General features: G+C 36.7%; 1 pseudogene; it reads right to left on the reverse strand.

The window, feature by feature from the left end:
• LOC131398877 (aldo-keto reductase family 1 member C15-like) overlaps positions 1-10,477 on the reverse strand; it is a 28,166-nt pseudogene extending 17,689 nt beyond the window's left edge.
• Positions 10,478-10,892: the final 415 nt, after the last annotated feature.

Raw genomic sequence — 10,892 nt, forward strand, 5'->3', positions numbered from 1 at the left:
TTCAAGAGGATTCCTTATATATCCCAACAGACAGGTGTAGGTCCTGTCTTCTCACAATGGATCTCCTGCACACACATGTAATGACCATACTGAGAGCCACCAGGTTAGAAGTTCCAGGGATCGTTCATGATCAGTGTGGAGGTTGTCCAGAATAGGGTGGCCCGAGTAACTAACTCAAATTCAATTTCAAAACTAATTCAAGGAAGTCCAGGATTTGCCTTATGATCTCAATTGTAAAGATCACAAATGAATGACAAAGAAGTGAAGAATATACTAGCTGGTATTCCACACCCTGACCTTCCCTTGTGCCCTCTCTGATTGTGGATGTTATTTGAATTTCACCTGCTAAAAACTTTTCCTTAGTCAGCTCTCTAATTATTCAACTCCCTTGTCCTCTGTCTGCTGAAGTCATTCATTGAAATGGTAGGTGTCTTGTCAGAATATTGTTAAATTTTAATATCTAGACACTCTCCAGGGGAATTATAGAGTTAATAGTAGAGGTTTGGGGTTACCTGCTTCGCTCTAAGGAATTTAACATCCCTTATGCAATGGGCTATTGTCTGATCATTCCCTATTCTAATCTTTGCTGCACTAACAATGCTTTCTGAGTATTAGCTTCTTAATAAACATAAAAAGGAAGCACTAGTTGGGATGAGGTCCTAATATGATGAACACTATATTTACTATAATGTTGATATATGTATTATTGTATGTGTCTATTAATATGAAAATCATTTCTATTTTTCTCTACACCTTCACTGACCTGAGTCATTATCAGTTTTTGATGCTTTGAGAAGAGATGGTGATTGTTCTTTTAACTACTATCTGAGGAGAAAGAAAGATCAAAGTTTCTAATCTATTTATTCTCTGTGGAAATATACTGTGGGTAGAGAAAATTTGCTACTAGTTAGTAATATTGATAATTGGGTTTCCAACATGAAATATAGACCATAGGATATTTTAGGACTGCCTTATAAACAATGAATGTCAGTTAACTTTGTGAGAGAGCTAAAATAGAATAGTACTAGGTATAATTTCTAATGGAATAGAATAGAGAGAATTTCTGATTACAGCTTTAATGAAGATGAAGAAATAATTTCAGTTTCCTGAAGTTCAGTCTCTGAAAGAGAACAGATGTGGCTTTGGGGGAAATAGGGGAAAGCTGGTCTGCCATTGTCACTGTCAGTGCCAAGGTCAGAGATATCCAGATGGCACCAACTAAGTAAAGTACCCCCACCTATCCCCTACACCTCAGTGCTACAGAACCATGTTCTGAATCTGTAAGGTTAGGACCTCATCCCAATCGTTATTCCCTTCCTATGTTTATTCAGAACCTAATACTCATAATGTAGTGCGACTGAGGCAAAGGTTAGAACAGGGAATGGTCAGACAATAGGCCATTTCATCAGGGATGTTAAATTCCATAGAACGGGAGAAGCAGGTGACTGTCTTTTAATGCTGATATCATCTTGACCCTACTATCTTACCCACTTCTCCCTATACCCCCTTCTTTGTCTTTATAATGTTTATATATTTATAAAACTTATAATTCCTTCCCAGGATATGTTGACATCATCCTTGTTCACACAGACAACTCAAGTTATTCAGTGTTTTGATGTTCTCACCTCCTGAGAGTTTCTACTTGTACCTACACTACATGAGATAACTACTCCCATTTTTACTTCTTAGAACCGCTTCATCTCTAAAATCTTAAATTTGACACATCACACCCTGACCAACTTTCTTACTCCATGGTTTCCGTTACACCTCAATCCATCAGGCTCTTGATTCACCAAGAATCATAATCACTGCATCTTTTTTTATTCTTTTTATCCTTTCAGTTCCCATAGAAGTTTATATTTCTAAATTAGGTTAAGTAATAAGTTAAATTGAAGTTATATCAGACTCCACTCATTCTCTCTACATTTCTCCTTTAAACAGATTTGCTGCCGGGTGAGGCCTCCTGGCTTTTTTCACCTCTTAGTCTGTCCTTATACAAACCATACAGGGTGAGAACTGAGACATGGGTAGCTCAAACAAGAGGAGAAAATCCACCAATGCCTGCCAAATGTGGACCGCCCAAAGTGGTTTCCCTTGAAATAAAAAAATTATGCTTTTCCACTTTCCATGCCATGTGGCAAGACAATTAGCAGCCATCCTTTCTTCAGGACATCTTAGAAGGGCCAAATGGACAGCTTTCAACGCTGTTAACCTAAAAGAGCCCTATATCCCACCAGAATCAAGGATGTGTTAGAGGTAGGTGGAATGCCACCACTGGCCTGTGAACTCCATTCTGTGTAATGGTGCTACTGAACACAAACACAAGTTTGTTTACCTGCCGCACAGGAGGGCCAATAACTGGAAATCTATGTTAGTGCCAAGGAAGAGCTCAATAACAAAAGGCAGTCAGACAAGGAGATGGGAGTTGAAACTCAAAACCACCTCCTTTAAGGGAAAAAGTTAGAGGTTTTCATCAGGGGTTTTATGGCGGGGAGAGGGATCACGTGGCCTTCCTGGTTGGTGCCTTCCCATCAGCCTGCATTTGGCCTTCAAGACTGAATTTCTTCCCATTGACTATCTGGACTTTCCTGGTTAAATTTCATCTTCAGCCCCTTATGAGGCTGAATATTGCTGTCTGTACCTTGATTTCCTGGGAAAAACAATTCACTCATATACTAAGGAGAGAAAGAAAGACCTGCTTAATTTTAAACAATATTTGATCATGCTGAGTATGCACAGCTACAGTTACAAAAACTTATCTCTAAGTATTTGCTCTAGGGAAGTTTTTAATTCTTTGATTCTCAGTTGAAATATCCACTGTCTTATGATCATACCTTAATCTTGGGAAATGGGGGCACAGACTGCTCTAGCTACCTCATACTGTAAAAGGGCAAAGATCAGGGTCAGAGGAATGAAACTGCTTTACCTTTGTTTTAAAATATTTTGGGGTACCTCGTGGGGAGAGAAAGATATGCTTACATGACTAATATTTTAGTACTCTGATCAATGGCTTTGGAAGAAAGCTTAAGTCCACATTTTATAATTACATAGATGACCATAAAGATAGCAAAATACACAGCCTAAATTTTAGTATCTCCCTCATAATGGATCTGAAATCTTGCAGAACCTATGAGAAGAGGCCTGTAAATGAATCAAAGTTAGTGCCTAGAACCTCAGGTGAAATCTGACATAGCCCCGTAGCCTGCCATCTAATAACCCAACAGTAAGCTAAGAACCTGGGAGTCATTCATTCCTTATCTTTAGATCATCTTCTGAATGCTGCTTGTGGTCTCTTAGGGCTTTATTTGTCCATTCAGAGCCTCCCCAAGGTCTTTTGGATCATCTTTAGAACATAATATGTGTCTGCCAAAGTTAGGCCTATATTGTGTAAGTAAGTAACTAGGTATTTAACAGAAATTTACAGAAATAGGCATGAAGATTATCCAAACTTGGGCCATCATGGTGCTGTATCTTAAGTTTACAACAACCTGTCCTGCTTCAGTAGGCATGGCTTCAGGAAAAAAGGTAAGGTGGTCCCTGTTATCAATGATTCTAAATGAAAAGGATGGAAAAAATTGAAACAGTTAGTTTGGACCCACTATATGAGGAAAGTAGAAGAATTCAGGACCCAGTCCAGTTTGTAAATAGAAAACAAAAACCTCAAAGACAATTAACAGAACCAGAATCCAACATCCACATATATGCTGTATATTTTCTACTAAAACACAGTTTTCCCCTCTAAAATCATGATCATTTTTGCCAAAAAAAGCCAAATTAAGACTCATCTGTTTGAAAAATAAGTCTAGTTTCAGTAAATTGGGACCGATTATTTACATAAGTACAACAAGTATAGCAATTGATCATATGTGCTCTTTTAAAACTGCTGTGCTGAAACTTTTTATAAGGAATCTCAGATTGAACTTTAAAGGCCTCTCAAGGCCAGGAAAGCCAAACCAAGGACTTGTCATCAGACTCTGCCTGCAAAACTTATAAATTTGCATGAATTCCTCTTTTCTTGTGGTCCTCAAATTATCCTTAGGTTTTGAACCTGCCAGGGAAGTGATTTTCTTTATTCATTTGGTAAGGTTACTGGGAACCCTATAAGCAAGGTGTGAGGCCAATATTTCCAGGTGGATTTATTTGTTCCATAAAGTCAATCCTTCTTCCTTAATGCTGCCTGGTCATTCCTTAAAGCTGAGGACATGTTGCTCTGTTGACATTCCAGTCAAAGCCTTTGTAATACAACCAGTGTTTTCAACTGTGATACACTCTAAGTTGAACAAATTCTTATTGAACTTATGCAAATAATTATATTGCCATGAAAGTAAGAATACTCTTTCATCCAGAATTTTCAAATTCTGGAGGGATAAAGTAGGGAGAAAAAGACAAATGCTTGAATTCTGCTTACAAATTGCTATAATTCATAGTTAGCTTAAGAGCAAAGAGAAACAGGTTTCCTTAAATCTGGAAAAACAAAACATTAAAAAATCACCAATATTTTAATGAAAACTCATAAAAATTATAATCATCCTCATCAAGTTATTTAATCCTATGTAATCCATTTTTGATCTTTTGTTAGCAGTTTTATGAGGCCATCCATTTTTCCATTAGAGTTCTGCAATTTCTTACCCAGTTCAGTTTTATAATCTGAAAGTTTATCAGAAACTTGTATTTAAGATCAAGTCTTGGAGTCTTTTCAATGAATATCTCTGAAGATGAAACATATTTGCAAAGACATTAAGTAAAATAACTGTCTATGAATAACAAAACACTCAAAAATGGCAATTGAGAAAGACACCTGGTTATTTTTGTGACATACAATCCTTTGTGATAATAACTAGAATTATGGATAAAAACTGGAACAGAGTAGAATTTTTGGAATGTTATATAATTAAAAAAATTATATTAATAACATTTACCCACACTATATAACCTAAGAAAGTCTATCTTCATTTATTTGGCAATGGTTCCCATGTAATTTAACATACCAAATAAGCCAAATCAATTTAATATTTTTTTCTTTATAGAATGAGAGAACAAATTCTTTGAGACTTCCAAGGGTTGATTGGAAATCCTCAAGTTTCTTTTTTAAGTCAAAAGAAAGACTTTAATTTTGGGGGAAGTTTGTCAAAAATATCAAAATGTTTTCAAACACTTGCTCAAATAGGAAACAAAGCTTAGTTATCCATTCAATCAAAGTGACAATAGAAACAGAAAAAAAAATATGAAAAAAAACCTTAATAGAGAGTCCTTGGTTTTCTTGAACATAGGAAATTATTTTAACTAAATTAGATTTTCTGTCTTTAGGTAGACTTACTCTTAGTTTTTCTAAATCTATATAGATACAGATATAGATAAAGATATAGAAAACCTTTTTATAACCTCTTTATTAAGAGCAGACCAAAAGTTCAAGAAAATTATCTGTTTAAGAGAGAGAAAACCAAATTCTTATTTTGCCCCTGCTGACTTTTTTTTTTTGCTGAGGAAGATTCACCATAAGCTCACATCCACTGCCAATCTTCTCTTTTTGTATTTGAGCTGCTGCAACAGCATGGCCACTGATAGATGAGTGGTGTAGGTCTGTGCCTGGAAAACAAACCCAGGACCCCAAAGTGAGCGTGCTGAACTTAACCATGGAGCTGAACTTAGGCTCCAGGGCTGGTCCACACCAGCTTACATTTGATATTGAAACTTATTTACTTAATTAAATTCATTTCAATCTTAGCCAATGTTACCATCAATAAAACTCCTCAGGGTTTTACTTCCACAAACTTTCTTTCACTTACTTTTTATATTCAGACTTTGTCCCATGCTTTATTTCCTTTTTTCTTTTCTAGTACTTTAAGATAAAATTATCTTTCTTAACAAACCAAACCAAAGTATCTCTATTTTTATACCATCTTTACTGAAAACATACATTTTAATTTCCTTGTGTACAGACTTTCTTGAAATATATGCTTTCTCATAAAAAATTTGTAAGCATGCATAAAATATGTTTTTTCCACAGACCCAAGCATTTTTCAGCTTCTCTGAAACAAGAAGCCAAAGATACACAAATATATGCTTAGTAATCAATTTTTCATATTTTATCCTACATGGAAAATGATGCAGACATTCAATGAAATTTCCTCATTTAATTTAACTTAGAAAATCTCAAAAGTTTTAAATTATCAAAAAGATTTTGGAAGCTACTTTTTAAGCAGAGATAGCATAAAACATAATTATTTCACCCAAACACTCTTACCCATTTTTATCTATCTAAATTATTTATTCCCAACAATTATGTTTAGATTACTTACAAAAACTTCATGTGACATTGAAGCAGTTAGCCATCATCTTAAGTAGATTTAAGTGCATAACCATAACACATAATTATTGTTGAAAAGTTACCCCCTGTATCTTTATCCTTTTCATGTCTATTTAATTTACATGTTCTACATAATTACATTTAGATTGCCTACAAAAACCATGTGAGATATGAAACATCAGCTAATATTCTGTTATTATTTTTTACAGTCAAATTTTGTAACAGTGATAACATCTCTGTATCATATCCAACGTTTATAACTTGGAAAACATATTTATTTTAAACAAATAAACAAACTTAAAAAGATTTCATTTACCAAAGATCATTTTTTATCATGTTATCTTGAAAGATATTTATGTTAATTTTTACTACATTTAAACCTAGTTTTTATTAGCTCTTACTTCAGCCAATAAAATAGAGATCCTTTAGAAATTATACCATCCAGAAGCAGACAAATACATATAGAGACAGATAGATGCAGAGATCATCAAAATTTTCACCAGATCTCAGGTACAAAACTCAAAAGAATTGGGTCCAAACTGTTTTTCTGGCAGATGTTCATATGGTCAAAGATTTTTATTAAAGATTCTTTAATGTTTGCTTTAAGGATCCTTTTTAGAGCTGTTTGTGAAATAATTTTGTCTCCTAGTATCTTTTGCATCTTAATCAAAGACTGCATGCCATTGTCTCTGAGAGATTTTGAGTCTTGTCTTTGAAGGGTAATCCTTAAGGTGGACTCATCTGAAACAGAGGTTCCCCAGAATGGCCATTATAATTTCAAAGTATCTCAAAAGTTTGCTTATTTTCACTTGCTTAATTAAGTCAGGAATTTTGAGATAGTTGAAGTGGGGGAGCTCAGCAAGAGAGGACAGAGGCACAGCAGATTTGGTTTCATTTCCCTAGCAGGGCCACTGTGCAGCTGACATCCTTCAATATGGCATGGTTTTATTTATTTATTTAATTTTTTTTTAATTTTTTGTTTATTGCAGTAACATTGGTTTATAACATTGTATACATTTCAGGTGTACATCATTATACTTGTATTTCTGCATAGATTACATCATGTTCACCACCCAAATACTAATTACAACCCATCACCACACACATGTGCCGAATTATGCCTTTCACTCTCTTCCCTCCCCCCTTCCCCTCTGGTAACCACCAATCCAATCTCTGTCTCTATGTGTTTGTTTATTGTTGTTATTATTTACTACTTAATGAAGGAAATCATATGGTATTTGACCGTCTCCCTCTGACTTATTTCACTTTGCATAATATCCTCAATGTCCATCCATGTTGTCACAAATGGCTGGATTTCATCGTTTCTTATGGCTGAGTAGTATTCCATTGTGTATATATACCACGTCTTCTTTATCCTTTTGTCCCTTGATGGGCACTTAGGTTGCTTCCAAGTCTTGGCTATTGTGAATAATGCTGCAATGAACACAGGGGTGCATGTATCTTTATGCATTGGTATTTTCAAGTTCTTTGGATAAATACCCAGCAGTGGAATAGCTGGATCACATGGTAGTTCTATCGTTGCATGGTTTTATTTAATTATTTTCTTTTAAAGAGGCAGTAAAGTATTCCTGATTTCATTTAGAATCCTCAAAAGCTTGAAATAGGCTTGTCATTGGTTGTTTAATTTTATAGTCTTCTTTCTTCCAATTGCATATGCAAATACACCAGTTTGGGTAAACTGAAATTGCTGCATTTTGGCCATTTTAAAGTGAGATCTCCTTTAGCATGTTTAATTAACACTTCCTGAAGAGTGAATTTATATTCTCTTACAATATCACGCAAGGGAAATGTTCCCCAGTGAGACATAATGTTTATCCCTACAACATAATCTATAATACAATCAGGGCAAAGAGATGCTATCATTTCACATAAAGTCCAATTTTTCTTACAAAATTTTATATTAATTTTATCAATTTTTATACTTCTAATCTTTGTGTCCATTAGGATTCCATCAACAAGTCTCCGTTTTACAATACTGTGTAGAGGAAGCATTCCCAGCCAGACATAACACTCATTCTCAAAAAACATTCAGGCATAGTTGACATTAACTCTTCATATAATATTAGCTCAAATGTCTTAATCTTTATAATCTTATCAAACTTACCAGCCTAACTGTTGCCCCAAGCAATTGTTGGTCAGGTTTTTCATTGTGATTTCTGCCTTCTCACTTTTTTCTTAAAAATTTTCCCAACTGGAGTGAATACAACAGGCTTGTTTAAGTTTCTTTAATGTTTGGAGACCAGCGGGGGTCCCTTTAGTCTGCCCAACCTTAGGCAGTGTTTTACTAAAACCTTTGATTTAACTCCATTAATGTCTATTTTACTTATTACATTTTTTCTTTTTAATAACTAGCAAAAGATTTCCATCCTGCTCCATGAGCCTGTGACTCTTCCCTTTCTGATTACTTTTTGGCTTTCCTCTTTTCAGTATTTGTTTACTTTACCCCACTGTTTGACTTCCTAAAAATACCCTTAAATTTTTTCACATGGTTGAGAAGAGAGAAGAGTCCTTTTATTCTTTTCTCAGTTTATTTTTATTTCTTGTCAATGTAAAGTTTAAATTAGCATCTGTAAGACCATGAGAGGAAGCTGAGACCCCAAATTCGATTATTTCATCTTTTTTTTTTTCATAGGTTTATTACTGAAAAGATTCCAATGTTGCAACACATAACCCAGAGGGCTGCCACTGGTAATTGAATCTGAGTTTCCCATCATGGCATCACCCCCACACACACATTATATACATTCACATGCACACACACAAGTATCTAAACTAATGGAGCCAAGAATTCATGCTTTCAGCAAATCAGTGTTCCCCTGAACAAATTCCAGTAACCTGGAACAAAATCCCCCAAACAGAGGCCAACGAATTGCACATTCACATACACACATACACACAGAACAGTATCAAAACAAATGGGGTCCAAATTTAGTCCTCTCATAATGAGGTCTTTAGTCCTTTCAACCTGGAACAAAATCCCTGAAGCAGAGGCAAACAAATGAAAGGAAAAATAAAACTGGGTCAGTTTTAATGAAGAAACTCACCAAAAGGACGTCCATTCCAGACCAGAAGCAAAAACAAACAAACAAAAATCTAAAGCCTGTTTCCTTGCCACAGGAAACACGTGCCTTGTGCCAGGAGTGCTTCATCCGATGGAAATTACTAGCATAGTCCCTAAGGCAAAGTGCCTAAGCAGCTATAGAATGCTTCCCAGGAAATCTCAGTCTACCAGAGGCAATTGAGCCATAGGCAAAGAGCCTCTTGGCTGGTTCACCAAATTGTTGCTGAACTCAAACACAAGTTCATTTACCCACTTCTCATGAGGGCCAATAACTGGAGTACCAGACTTGTGGCAAGGAGAGAGGTTTATTTAATCTTTTTTGTTGTTGTTGTTAGGAAGACTTTCCCTGAGCTAATATCTGTGCCAACGTTCCTCTATTTTGTATGTGGGATGCCGCCACAGCATTGCTGATGAGTGATATAAGTCTGCACCCAGGATCCGAACCCATGAACCCCAGGCCACTGAAGTGGAGCCAAGTCGAACTCAACCACTACGCTGTGAGGCCAACCTCAAGAAAAGAGGTTTATTATAGAAAGGCAGCCAAACAAGGAGAAGGGAGTTAAAATTCAAAACCATCTCCTGGAAGGGAAAAAGGTAGGGCTATTTCATTGGGGTTTTATGAGGGGGAGAGGAAGCATATGCTGAGGCTTTAGGTAGGCAAGGGGGAGCATGTGCTGAGGTTTTAGGTAGGGCAGAGGGAGCATGTGACCTTGCTGGTTGGTCCCTTCCCTCCTGCCTACATTTGGCCTTGAAGACTGAATTTTTTTTCCCTTGACTGTCTGGACTTTTCTGGTTAGGTTTATCTTTAGCCTACATTTGGCCGTGTGATGCCGAATCTTGACGTCTGGACCTTGACATTGTGGGAAAGACAGCTAATTCGCATATTGAGGAGGGACAGAAAGTCCTGTATAACAGTTGATTATGCTGAGTATGCACAGCTGCAATTAGCAAAGTTCGTCTCAAAGTTTTGGCTCAAGGGAATATTTTTACTCCTTTGTTCTCACTTTCAATGGTGTCACCGCCATTGTCCCCAGGGGCTCCTCATTTTGCCAAGGGAGGAGCCAGCGGGGCACATCCACCTTCCCCATGGTTGCAGGTGAGGGCCTGAGCATGGGGAAGTCATCCTGCTAGAGTTTGGCCCTGTCCTGAAGGAGCTATTGCTGTTTAACCAAGAAGGCTCTGTATCTGGGCCCAGCCGTCCCTGTGAAGTACTCTTTCACGGGGCAAAGAGGAATCTGAGTCCTTAGGCCCCTAACTGAGGACAAGAACCTCAGTCTGAAAGATAGCCAAGTGTGCTCAAGCATCTGTTTTTCTAAAGTTTCTCTTGCAAAATGTCTTGTGATAGCTGTTTTATCCCCAAACCTGTGAGTGGCCCTTAGGGCCATTCTTGGTCCTTAAACTCCAGGAGGCATAGTGCATGGTAACAAGGGCCTCACCGGACAGTTAGAAGCCAGGACCAGGAAACAGGCTTGAAGGACATCTTATGTGTTAAACCCAAGGCCT

This window comes from Diceros bicornis, chromosome 36 (genome assembly GCF_020826845.1).
Source record: "Diceros bicornis minor isolate mBicDic1 chromosome 36, mDicBic1.mat.cur, whole genome shotgun sequence".
NCBI classification, from domain to species: domain Eukaryota; kingdom Metazoa; phylum Chordata; class Mammalia; order Perissodactyla; family Rhinocerotidae; genus Diceros; species Diceros bicornis.